Below are 13,633 nucleotides of genomic sequence, written 5' to 3' on the forward strand. Positions count from 1 at the left end.
GATAGAGCTCTAAGACAGTATTTCATGCCAGTGTTTTGTGATCTTAATCCTGGTATTAGAAGACCCGAAATCGAGGCACAATAATTTAAGTTGAAGCCAGTCATGTTCCAGATGCTTCAGACAGTGGGCCAATTTAGTGGAATGGATATCGCAGATCTTCACCTTCACTTAAGACTGTTTATAGAGGTGAGTGATTTTTTCAAGTTAGTCGGAGTACCCAAAGATGCACTACAATTAAAGTTGTTCCCATATTCACTAAGGGCCAGAGCTCAAGCCTGGTTGAACTTATTGCCACCAAATTTTATTTCCACATGGCAAGAGTTAGTAGAAAGATTTCTCATGAAGTATTTCCCCCCTAGCAAGAATGCTAAGTTGAGGAACGAGATCATTGCTTCCCAAAAAATGGATGATGAGTCCTTGTATGAAGCATGGGAAAGGTACAAAGAATTATTACGGAAGTGCCCTCATAACGGAATCTCTCATTTCATCCAACTTGAGACGTTCTATAATGGTCTCAATTCTCATATGAGGATGGTAGTGGAAGCTTCTTTGAATGGTGCTCTCCTTTCTAAGCCTTATAACGAGGCTTATGAAATTATTGAGAGAATTGCCAGCAACAATTACCAATGGCCAACCAATCGAGTAGCATCAAGAAGCCGAGTTGCTGGAATACATGAATTGGATGCTCTCACTTCACTAGCATCTCAGGTATCTTCGATTTCGTCAATGCTTAAAAATTTTACCACTAATGGGTTTAATACTTTTGCAGCTAAGCCACCCAATCAATTTGAGAATATAGTCTATGTTCATTTTGGGAAAGGACATCTGTTTGAAGAATGTCCATCAAACCTAGAATTCGCGTATTACATGGGTAATCAGAACCAGAGCTGAGGAAGGCAAGGACTGTAATCCAATTTTTATAACTCATCTTGGCAAAACCACCCTAACCTTTCTTGGAGTAACCAAGGGGCTAGACCCAGTAACACTTATGCCTAATCTAGACCGACCCAGCCACCTGTTTTTACCATACAAGTTCAGAAGCAACCCCAAGCTGAAACTTCCAATGGCTTAGAAAACTTATTGAAGGCAACATATCCAAAAATGATGCCTTAATCCAAATCCAAGCAGCCACATTGAAAAACCTGGAAAATCAAATGGGCCAGCTTGCCTCTGAACTCAGAAACCGTCCATAAGGTACTTTGCCTAGTGATACGGAGAATCCAAGAAATTTGGGGAAGGAGCATTGTAAAGCATTAACATTGAGGAGCGGAAAGACATTAGAGCCCAATACCGTCGAAGTGGAAAAGGAGCCAGTTGATTTCAAGACTCAATGGAAGTTCAAGTGAGTGTTGAAATTCCAGTTTCACAAAACCAGAATCTGTAAAATTTGATAAGGTAACTTCTAAACCAGTTAATTCGGATAAACTAACAACTTCGTTAGATAAAAAATTGCCACAGAAGATGAATCAACTAGTTCCAGTAAAGAAGCCTTCACCACCCTACCCTCAAAGGCTTTAAAAGCAGAAGTAGGAAGTCCAGTTCAAGAAGTGATACGTGATATTTGCGACAAGTTTTAAAAATTTATAATTAATCGTTCTTGAAACTAACTATTATCACGATGAAGGCAAGTGTACCTATCGAACAGTAGTATAGCTTTAGCAAGATCGGATTGTCGAACCCAAAGGAACCAAGAGTACTAGTAATTACTTTCTTTTTATTATCTAGCCTAAAAATTAAGGGATTTGTTTATCTAAACTAATTAACTAAACTAAGGGTGCACAGATAGAAAATTGGGGAAAAGCTTTTGGGAAAACTCGATTGATTAAGACAATACCCAAGGAAAAATCCACCTAGACTTCACTTGTTATTTAACTCTGAATCAGACGATTTATTCATTTGACTTGATCCATAGAAATCCCTAAGTTATATTATTATCTCTCTCGAGAATAATAACGTCTAACCCTAGGTTGATTAATCGAAATCTCTTTCTAATTAACACCCTAGTGTTGCATTAACTAGATCTATGGACTCCCTTATTAGGTTTCACCCTAATCTGGCAAAATCTTGTCACCCTATCTCTAGGCGTGCAATCAACTCCGCTTAATTATGACAAATTTACTCTTAGACAGGGACTTTTGCTCCTCTGAATAACCATATTAACTTTAATTGATATCCTAGAATATTAAAACAAGAATTAAGAACACATAATTAAGAACAAGTCAAATATTTATCTTACAATTCAACATAATAATAACAGGATATGTCTTAGGTTTCATTCCACTTAGGTATTTAGGGGATTTAGTTCATAGTTATGAAAGAAAACATCTCAAAAGAATAAAGATAACAAAACATAAAGAAAACCCAAAAATCCTGAAGAAAATTAAAGGGAGATCTTCAGTCTTGACGATGAATTTGGCTTTTGAGATGGATCAATCGGCTTTCCTTACGTAATTTCTTGCCTCCTACTCTGTGTGTCCATTCTAATTGCCTCCCCTGGTGTTTAAATAGGCTTTAGGATACCTAAAGCCCTCAAAAGTGGTCTTTTTTTAATAGGACTAAGCTTGGGCTCGACAGGGACACGCCTGTGTTACACGCCCGTGTGCGATTTCTTCAAGACTGTGCTCAAGGCTGTTAAATAGTCACGAGCGTGTGGTCTACCTGTGTGAGGAGGTCCAAGCCGTGTTAAAGCCTGTTAAACCTATGCAGGCATGTGATCTACCCGTGTAAAGAACTCTAGGCCGTGCTGATTTCCCATGTTGGCCCGTTTCTCCATTTTTGGCCCATTTTTGGTTCGTTTCTCGCTCTTTTTGCCCTCCTATGCTCACCTAAGTATAAAACATGAAATTAATGAATTAGGAGCATCGAATTCACCAAATCTAAGGAGAAATCATCCATAAATGTGCTAAGTATGGGATAAAAATATGTATAAATTACGGTTTATCAAATACTCCCACGCTTAAACGTTTGCTTGTCCTCAAGCAAAATCCTCAATTCATAATCAAAATAAATTCTTCTCAATTTATAATCCCTATCAATAATATCTCAAAATAAACCATAAGTAATCATACATCGAGAATTCAACTAGAAGAACATCAAAGTTTCAAACATTCCAAGTTGAGCATTTTATCATGAAAATATAGGTGTCTCCCCTCATCTAAGTGATTACCTTTGATTCAAAATATCACAAAGTTTAACATCCTCACTAAAGATTCACTCAAATCACTTGAGGTGTTTAAGGATAATAAGTGAAGCACTCATTAGTGAATATGAAAAGTTATTACCATAGGCTTGCATGAAAATCAAATCTCCACCATTATATATTGAGATGATACATCAATCAAAAGGTCTTTAGAGGGTTGTAACGTGGCTTTGGTTAGGGAGTATGGTCACAAACTGAAAGAAAAGGTTAGAATTGAGATTGAATTGAAAAATTGCCTACTAGAAAAATAACTAATTATCAATTGAATACAAGTGAGCTTCTTCTCAGAATATGGAATTAACACTTAAGCTCAAAAACGACGAATTACTAATATATATGTATGTATTGTGTGTATATATATAAATATATATTTTTAAGAACAAGTCATATAACATAGGCTATCTATCAAAAATAAAACATAGCTAAGCAATTTATTCAAATCAAATCTCGACAAAAATAGGGATCAAATTAATTTAGGGGATTTCAACAATAATGGGTTATGGGTTAATGTTGATGGTAAATCAATGAATGGGTTATTGGGCTCAAGGGGGTTCACTAAGGGTTAATTGTGAGGGTAGGCTTTTATGGAGTGAGTGGGTTAAACCTAAGTGCCTTTATCATCTTGAAATATCAAATCAAAGGTGTGGTCTTGACATGCATAATCAAGCAAGTTCTAGAGTAAGAGATCAATATTGACGCACTCAAAGCAACAATGAAATTGAGAATGAAAGAAATAATATATGCTTTAAAGGCTCAAGATCTCACAAAAATTATGGCTTTTTTTATGTTTAAACCTGTGAATTTCAACTCAAGATAATACCTAAACTTGGGGAAACAACCTAAAAAAATCTTTTTTAATTCTCAAAAATCAACTTATCATGCTTTATTATCTAATTCCTTAAAGTTTAGACAATCAATGCATGAATGCCTATGTTTTAATTCAAGACATATGAATAAAAATCATAAATTAATCAAAATTTATTCTAATAAAAATATGAGAAGATTATTTGAGAACAAGAAAAAATCCAGGGATTTTTCTGATAATGAAATAAATAATCCCTCACACTTAAGATGTATATTGTCCTCAATGTACAAAGTTAGATATACTGAAATTATAGATATAAGATCAAAAGATAGGGAGAGAAGTGAAACTTCCTGAATGATGAATGGAATCCTTGATTTGGAGTTATGGAGGATAATCGACCAAGGCAATGATGAGATTGGAAGAGGATACTTCGGTCGTGGTAGAGGTTGGGTTCCACAACCACAGTGTCCAGCGAAGAGGTTATCTTGGTGGTCGGGCAAGACATGGCAGTCGTGGAGAACCTTTTTCCCATGGAGGTGCAAGTTCCTAAGTAACTGTGAGCTTCGGAGCTTTTTATAACTGTGATAGAATCAGGAACTTTTTAGAAAATATAAAGAAGCATAATTACTCAAAAAGAAATAGCTAAAAGCATAAATTGTTCAATATAAATTATAAAGCCTAAGGATGAAATAAAAAGAAAATTAAAGAAAAATAAAATAAAAAGTAGTTTTAAAATGATAAAAGTAAAAACATAAAAATAATAAAAAGTCTTTAAGCATCGTCATCGCCAGATGGTTCGCGAGGTGGTGGTGGTGATGAGATGTAAAGGTTCTGAAAAATCTAATGTAGAGTAGCATCAATGTGATCAAAGTGCTGAAAACACTGCTGCTCAAATCGAGTGAGGCGCTCAGAGATGTTAGAGTATGAAGTCGCTGCATGAACTGGACGATGGGTGGGTGGTGGCTGAGACGTTGGGTCCTCGTGCCGTGGAGGGACATCTTCAGTAATGTCCTCGGGGTCCTCCTGCTCGGCTAACTGGACAAGGCAGTACATAGGAGGATCAACTCCACGTCGTCACTCTATCATCCTCATGTATAGCATACTCGAGATGCCCTGTGGGGACATCTGACCGATGAGAGTGAGGGAGGATGCTTGCGCTGCCATGTTGAGGAGCCCGAAGTGTCGTGCATGGCAAGTCACATAGGGGCCAATGGAGATGACCCCCTTCTTATGCCACTCTATTTGATGGCGAATGGCGAAGGTGATGAAATAGGCAAGGTCGAAGACGTGCCCATTCGCCATGCTCTACAAGAAATAGGCGTCGTAAGTGTTGACGACTTCGCTGCTCTTTCGCCGTCCTGTCAGAGTGTGGGCCAAGATGGTGTGTAGGTACCTTAGGGATGGGGCGAGGGCTGATGCCTTAGAGCGGCTAGGATCATAGGTGGCCGAGTCAGGGACTAAAGCACTCCAACACTTCGAAGGAGAATAGTGGACATGGCGATGGAGGGTGTCGAGTTCATTGTCATCCATACACTCCTCCATGTACAGTCCTAGTACGATTCCAAACTCAGGTACTCTCAACTGGTGAACCAAACCACCGAGGTGGAACTAGACCGTTCCTGGATCATCAAACTCTGTCATAATGGTTTGGAAGTGAAAGGTCGAACAGAGTTCCAGTGTGAGCTCGAGGTATGTCGGCTCGATGATCCCAAAGAAGAGCTCCCATGGATCAATCAACAAAAGGGCTTTGACCACGTCAGCCAGTTGGACTTGTTCAAGTATGGCCCAGTCAATGCAGCGGCCCACACCTAAGGGTTGGGCCCGAAGTATCTGAAAGAGTTCTTCCTGGGGTCTCAAGGGAAACTAAATAAAGGGGTGCCTGATCTCCGCGGTAGGACCTGAGGATGACGCTACTCCTTTCCACTTCTTTGAAGCGGGGATAGCGATTTTCTTACTATGATTTGACATGATACGCAAGAGCTTGGTAGAGGGACGAGCTTGGGTCGTCGATGGTGGTGTTGTGGTCGGCGCGGGCGTGGCAGGAAGGGTGTGTTAAGGAGTTGCAGTGACTAGGGTTAGGGATTTTGGGGAAGGGGATGATGAATAGTGAGGGGCTTATATAGATTTTGGGTCACACGGTCGTGGGGCAGGCCCGTGTGCCCTAATTTTAGCCTGTGTGTTTTGCAATTTTTAAATTTGGGCGTGTCTAAAATTTGTCTCACTCCCGTGTTCTTTGGGCGTGTTGGTTCACACGGCCGTGTCGCACGACCGTGTCCTACTTTGTTCGCTTCTCCCATGCCCATGTTCAAATGCTCACACCCGTGTTGTTTTATCAGTCTTGAGCACGGGTGATGGGCACGGGCATGTCGTGTAACACCCCAAACCTAGCCCAAACGTTATGACCGAATCTGACGTGCCATATTGGAGTTGAAAACCCATGTTCCGTTTTAGTGTTTTAAAAACCATATATTTTGTTGAGTTAACAAAGTGAATGGAAGCTGGGCACCAGGTAGGTATCCGAGACAGAGGAGGTGAGCCATGAAGGTTGCTTAAGTACCAAACTCTTCGATCGGATCCAATCCTAGACATGCCCACGACCATTGCCACACTTTGTTATATCGAGTTTAAATTTGTTTAAGTGGACGTATTTGATAAATCGAATAATTGTGGTGTTGTGATATTTTGAAATCAAGTATCATTTTAAAAACACGTCCTAAGTCTAACCCATTTGTATAATTATCAACCAGTTTTAAAATTATTAAAAATAAAATAATCCCGAAAAGAAGTAAAAGAAAAGTTAAAATGGCCTTATTACAACCCAAGAATAAATAATAATTAAAGGAAATTTAAAGAAAACCAATGCTTATTTAAAAGCCCAAAGGCGATCACCGTGGCCACTCTGAATCCTCTCCAGCTCCAAGTCCCCACATCAAGGCTCACCTGCAAGGTTAAGGAAAGGGAGTGAGTTTGGAAACTCAGTGTGCAACAATCCCCTTTTAGAGCCCAAAACAATATCAGCCTGCTGGGCCTTAGCCCAAGTCCAATCTCAATATGTATATACTGGGCCGTAGCCTTTTCATAAATTATATAACTGGGCCGAAGCCTTTTACTGTAAATGGTTTGGCCCATAGGCCCATTTTAATATCACATGTATCGTCAATGAAAACAACAAATGAATGCAAGCCCATTTAGGGAGACTACTCGACCCACCATCTGCTACTCTCCACCCGTACCAACCAACACACCATGTGGGGAATAACTCAACCCACCCAACCATAACTCTCCACTGGTAGCATAGCTGCTTTATCATATAACTGGAGGCCTAGCCTCTTTTAATAGCTGGGGCATAAGCCCTTTTAATAGCTGGGGCATAAGCCCTTTTGATAACTGGGGCAGAAGCCCTTTTAATAACTGGGGCATAAGCCCTTTTGATAACTGGGGCAGAAGGCCTTTTAATAACTGGGGCAGAAGCCCTTTTAATAACTGGGGCATAAGCCCTTTTGCACTTCCTCCATCCATATAAAAACCCAACGCAATGCATTTATGAATACCTCATGTGCATATCATACATATCATGTGCATATCATACATGTCATGTGCATATCATACATACCATGTTTATCAAAATCACATGTATTAAATTCATATATAAACCCTAGGGGTATAATGTCATTTTTACTTAGGGCCAAAACGGTCATTTTCATATTATAAGGGTAATTCTGTAATTTTACCGAAAATTAGGGTTTCCATGTTCATTAACGGTTAATAACAATTCATGAGAGCAAACAGTGATTCTGGCCCATTTTTAGCGAAATTGAGTTATTTGGCCTAAAACCCTTAATGGGCCCCCGATTTTGTCATCTAGGCCCATTTAGCCTATATTCCATAATGGTTTTATCAATCTCGATGCAAAATTTAACAGGTTTTCATTTTCCACCAATTTTTACCCAAATGGGCCCGAAAGCCCATTGCCCTGCTTCAGCCCCTCGAGGCCCAACTTACCGTGAAAGCCAAAAATCACGCTCTTACCATTTCCAATGTTTTCGATTATCATCTCAATGAATCTACCTAACTAATGAGTGTTTGCTTGCTCACACGTCCTCGAAATGCTAGAATTTCGGCATTTCGGCTTTTCGGCATTTTTCGCTTTAAGCTATGAAAAAGGGTTCGTTACACACCTATTTTGCGATATTCCTCGACGAGATCTCCTACACGATTTCTCCTATAATCAACCGTTAATAGATCAGCTCACAATAATTGAACCAAATCAAGAACCATCCAATATTAACACTTACACATTCGGCCACCATCCATAATGGCCTTAGGCACCTTACCTTTGCCGAGATTTATGACGAGATCTAGCCACTCCGGTGAACCAAGCTAATCCAAATCGACACTACGCCTTACTACTCCTCCACTATAGAAACCATAAAATATTAAAAGAAGAACCCCATAAAGCCTATACCCATATTCGGCCACCCTCCTAAACTAGAGGGGTTTTGGCTTTTGGCCACTAGTTACTCTAGGAATCGTTTAGTGTTCGAGCACTTACCACAGTCTTTCTCCTCTTGAATTCGTTATGCCTAAAAGATGAGGGAATTGAACAACAACAAGTGAAAAGGAAATAGAGAGTTGCTAGTCAACAAAGATTCGGCACCCCCCCTAGCTTCACTGATTTTGGCTTTTGCGGTATTTCGGCAGAAGTGGAGATAAAGGAAAGAAACAATGGATGAATAGAGGAAAATAGTGGGCTGGTTTGAAAGAAGGAGAAGGAAGAAAAGGTGAATGGAGAGATAATAAATTTGGCTGAAAAAAGAAAAAAGAGAGAAAAGACTAACCTAAAGGGAGAAAACGGCACACAAGTATCTAAGTGCCGAAAATCCCTAACTAAACCCCCTTTACCGAAAATCCCCTCTCCAATCTCCCTTATTCGGCTAACTCTATATTCGTATCAAATCCCTAAAATCCCTCCCCTTATCCCTCCTTAATCCATGCACTTGACTAATTCAAACTCCTCCAACAGAGTCCACCTGGGTTCCAACACTTACCTTTCCTGCACGTAAAAATAAATTACCCTTATTTGCCAACACAAGGAATCGATCCCATGTTTTCCCTTAAGCTCCACACGCCACCTTTTTAGGAGCTTAGTGGCATCACCCTTGCCACTTTACCAAAGCTCTTTTTGTGATTCATTTTCTCCCACAACTTTACATGAGGTCACCTAGCCAGAACCCCTAACTCTTAAGTCCAAATTTTGAAAATTCTACCAGGTTTTGGCCAACACATGGGCCTTCCATTAGCCCATTTACATACTCAAATTATGAATTCCATAATCACATACCAAATTTTAGAAACTTACTTAAAATATCAAGAATCACGAAAACCCGAAAATCAGGATGTTACAACTCTACCCTCCTTAAAGAAATTTCGGCCTTAAAATTGACCTGATCCAAACAGTTGAGGGTATTGTTGACGCATTGCCTCTTCGGTCTCCCAAGTAGCTTCCTCCTTGCCGTGGTTCCTCCAAAGTACCTTCACTAATGGGACTGACCTCCTTCTCAACACCTTGACATCACGATCAAGTATTTGCATAGGTTCCTCTTCGAAAGTCAAATCCGACCGTACTTTGATTTCGGCAACTAGCACGATATGAGTTGGGTCAGAACGATATCGCCTTAGCATGGACACATGGAAAACGTCGTGAATACGATCCAGCTCTGGAGGTAACTATAGCTGATAAGCCACCGGCCCTATCCACTTAATAACTCGGTAAGGCCCAATAAACTGTGGGCTCAACTTACCCTTCTTACCAAATCTCAATATCTTCTTCCAAGGCGAAACTTTTAAGAAGACCGTGCCCCCAACTGCATATTCAATATCCTTACGCTTCAGATTGGCATAAGACTTTTGTCGATCCGTTGCCTCCTTTAACCGCTTCTTGATCACCTTAATCTTTTCTTCGTTATCTGTTACCAACTCTGGCCCAAAGACTTGCCTTTCTCCCAACTCCGTCCAACAAATGGGCGAACGGCACCTTCGCCCATATAGTACCTCATAAGGGGCCATCTGAATACTTGCTTAGTAACTGTTGTTATACGCAAACTTTGCCAATGGCAAATGGTCCTCTCAGCTGCCCCTAAACTCAATAGCACAACCCCTCAACATATCCTCTAAAATCTGAATAACCCTCTCTGACTACCCATCCGACTGAGGGTGAAAAGTCGTACTGAAATCCAATCGTGTTCCCAATGCCTCATGAAACTTTTGCCAAAACCGAGATGTAAACCTTGGGTCTCGGTCCGAAATTATTGATACTGGCACACCATGCAACCGCACTATCTCCGCCACATACAACTTGGCCAACTTCTAAAGTGAGTAACCGGTTCAGACATGTATGAAATGAGCAGATTTCGTGAGCCTATCCACAATCACCCAAACCGAATCCTTCTTAGAAGGTGTCAACGGCAACCCACTTACAAAGTCCATAGTTACCCTTTCCCACTTCCAAAGTGGTATCTTTACCGGCTGTAACAATCCCGAAGGCAGTTGATGCTCGGCCTTCACTTGTTGACATATCAAACATCTCCCTACAAATTCGGTCACTTCTCGCTAAAGCCCAGGTCACCAATATAGCTCTAGCAAGTCTCGATACAACTTACTCCCTCCTGGATGCATAGCACAAGGTCCATTATGTGCCTCTTTCAAAATCATCAATCTCAAATCGGAGTTTTTCGGCATACAAATTCTCCCTCGAAAACAAAGAACTCCCTCACTATTTAACCCAAAGTCTGGATTCTCCCCCTTCTCAACTTGCTGAAATCGAGAAACCAACGACTCATCCTCCAACTGTTGCTTCTTAATCTGTTCTACCCAAGTCGGTTTCACTTGTAGCTCAGCCAATAAGCTTCCGTTGTCATACAAACTTAGACAAGCAAACATCGCCTTCAACTCCACCACAGCCCTTCGACTTACCGCATTAGCCATGATATTTGCCTTACCTGGATGGTACTCAATCGAACAGTCATAGTCCTTTAACAACTCTATCCACCTTCGTTGCCTAAGATTCATCTCCTTTTGAGTCAGTAAGTACTTAAGACTCTTATGATCCGTATAGATGATGCATTTCTCCCCATACAGGTAATGTCTCCATATCTTAAGTGCAAAGATTACCGCTGCCAATTCCAAGTCATGCGTAGGGTAGTTCACCTCGTGTGGCTTAAGCTGTCGTGAAGCATAAGCGACCACTTTACCCTCTTGCATCAACACGCAGCCCAAACCTACATGTGATGCATCGCTGTACACAGTGAAATCCTTACCAGACTCTGGCTGAATCAACACTGGCTCTTCTGTCAAAACCTTCTTCAACTTCTCAAAAGCTTCTTGCTACTTATTTGTCCAAACAAAAGGTGCTCCCTTCTTTATAAGTTTCGTTAACGGTGTTGCCAACACAGAAAATCCTTCCAGGAATCTCCGATAATAACCTGCCAACCCCAAAAAACTTTGAATCTCTGTTACCAACTTCGGTGGCTTCCATTCCAAAATTGCCTCAATCTTTCGAGGGTCCACCTTGATCCCCACAGCAGACACAACATGCCCCAAGAAGGTAACTTCTTTCAGCCAAAACTCGCACTTACTAAATTTTGCATAAAGTTGTTTTTCCCTTAACAGTTGCAGCACTACACGAAGATGCTCATCATGCTTCTCTTCCGTTTCTGATTACACCAAGATGTCATCAATAAAAACGACTACGAACCGATCCAAGTATGGCTGGAACACCCGATTCATCAAATCCATGAATGCTACTGGTGCATTAGTCAAACCAAAAGGCATTACCAAAAACTCGTAATGACCGTATCGAGTCCTGAATGCCATCTTATAAATATCCACCTCTTTAACTTTTAACTGATGATATCCTGACCGAAGGTCGATCTTGAAAAATACTGAGGCTCCTTTTAATTGGTCGAACAGATCATCAATTCTTGGTAACGGATACTTGTTCTTGATAGTCAATTTATTCAACTGCCGATAGTCAATACACATACGCATAGTCCCATCTTTCTTCTTTACGAATAGTACCGGTGCGCCCCACGGGGAAACACTTGGTCTTATAAATCCCCTATCCAACAACTCTTGAATCTGAGCTTTCAATTCCACCAACTCCTTTGGTGCCATCCTATAAGGCGCAATGGACACTGGAGCTGTTCCAAGTAATAAGTCGATTCCAAACTCGACTTCTCTGTTCGGGGGTAATCAAGGAAGTTCATCTGAGAATACATCCTGAAATTCCTTAATGGTCCTAACTGACTCTACTGTGATCTCCTCAAGTCCAGTTTGACTTACAAGGGCCAAGTACGCCTCACAACCTTTCCGAATCAACTTCTCGGCTCTTAAAGCCGAAACAACATTGGACAAATAATCATTTCATTCCCCTATGACCATTATCTCCTCATCTTCGGCAGTTCTTATTACCATCCTCTTTACAGCACAATCCAACGTCACCTTGTGTTTAGTTAACCAGTCCGTTCCCAAGATAAGATCAAAATCCCCAAATGGCAGCTCCATCAAATCTCCTTCAAAAGTTTTATCTTGTGTCATTAAAGGCACTACTCTAAAAAGTTTATCTACCTTAACCGAATGTCCCAATGGGCTTACCACTGATACCCCACTCACAGTCTCCTCAGGAAGCACATCCAAAGCCCCAGATACATCACAAGCAACATACGAGTGAGTGGAACCCACATCAATCAAAGCAGTGTAAGGCGTGCTATGAATGAAAAACGTACCAGTTATAACATCTGGAGCGTCACCCTCCTCCCGACGTCGTGCAGCATAAACCAACACCGATTTTCGAGCTTCAGCATGTCCAGCACCCCTGCCAGGTGCCCCACGTCCTCATCTATTTCCATTGCCACCTCTACCTTGCCCACGACCCCTCTGTGGTGGTGGTCCTCCTCGCCGTGGTTGGACATCCCTTTGCTCTGCAGCTAGCTCCTGAGCTGTCCTCCGAGGACACTCCCTGAACTCATGCTCTTTAGACCCACATCTAAAACATGCTCCAGTTCGTTTCCAGCACTCCCCCATATGCACCTTACCACAGTCCCTGCAAGCCCGCGGTCTATAAGTATTTATTGGAACTGCTCGAACCGGTTCCTCCATCCTTGCTCTTTTAACATTTCGATTCGTGGTACTTGAGGGTCTAAAATCCCTCTTAAACCTGGGTTGATCCTTCTCACGGTTCTACCGCTCAGTCAGCTTCACCTCCTCGGCTATCTTAGCCTTCTCTACCAATGCAACAAAACCACGCTCCCTCTGTGGAGCTATCAATATCCTAAGCTCATTGCGGAGGCCATCCTCAAATCAGACACTGCGCTCATATTCAGTTGCCACTATCCCACTAGCATATCAACTCAGCCTCAAAAATTCTGCCTCATACTCCGCGACAGTCTTATTACCCTGGGTCAGATTCAAAAATTCCTTCCGACGAGCATCTACATAACTAGTTCCAACATACCTCCCCTTAAAAGTAAATTTGAATAATTCCCAGGTTACTTGCTCAATTGGGGTACTCTCCCTTACGGTGATCCACCATCGATATGCCTCGTCACGTAGCAGTGACACAGCTCCTTTCA

General features: G+C 41.3%; 1 non-coding gene across 1 annotated transcript; it reads right to left on the reverse strand.

The window, feature by feature from the left end:
* Positions 1-369: 369 nt before the first annotated feature.
* On the reverse strand, positions 370-476 carry LOC121203837 (small nucleolar RNA R71). Its single transcript, XR_005898772.1, has one exon. It is a non-coding gene; the product is annotated as a small nucleolar RNA R71 (small nucleolar RNA).
* Between the last annotated feature and the right edge of the window lie 13,157 nt (positions 477-13,633).

This window comes from Gossypium hirsutum, chromosome A07 (assembly GCF_007990345.1).
Source record: "Gossypium hirsutum isolate 1008001.06 chromosome A07, Gossypium_hirsutum_v2.1, whole genome shotgun sequence".
Lineage (NCBI taxonomy): Eukaryota > Viridiplantae > Streptophyta > Magnoliopsida > Malvales > Malvaceae > Gossypium > Gossypium hirsutum.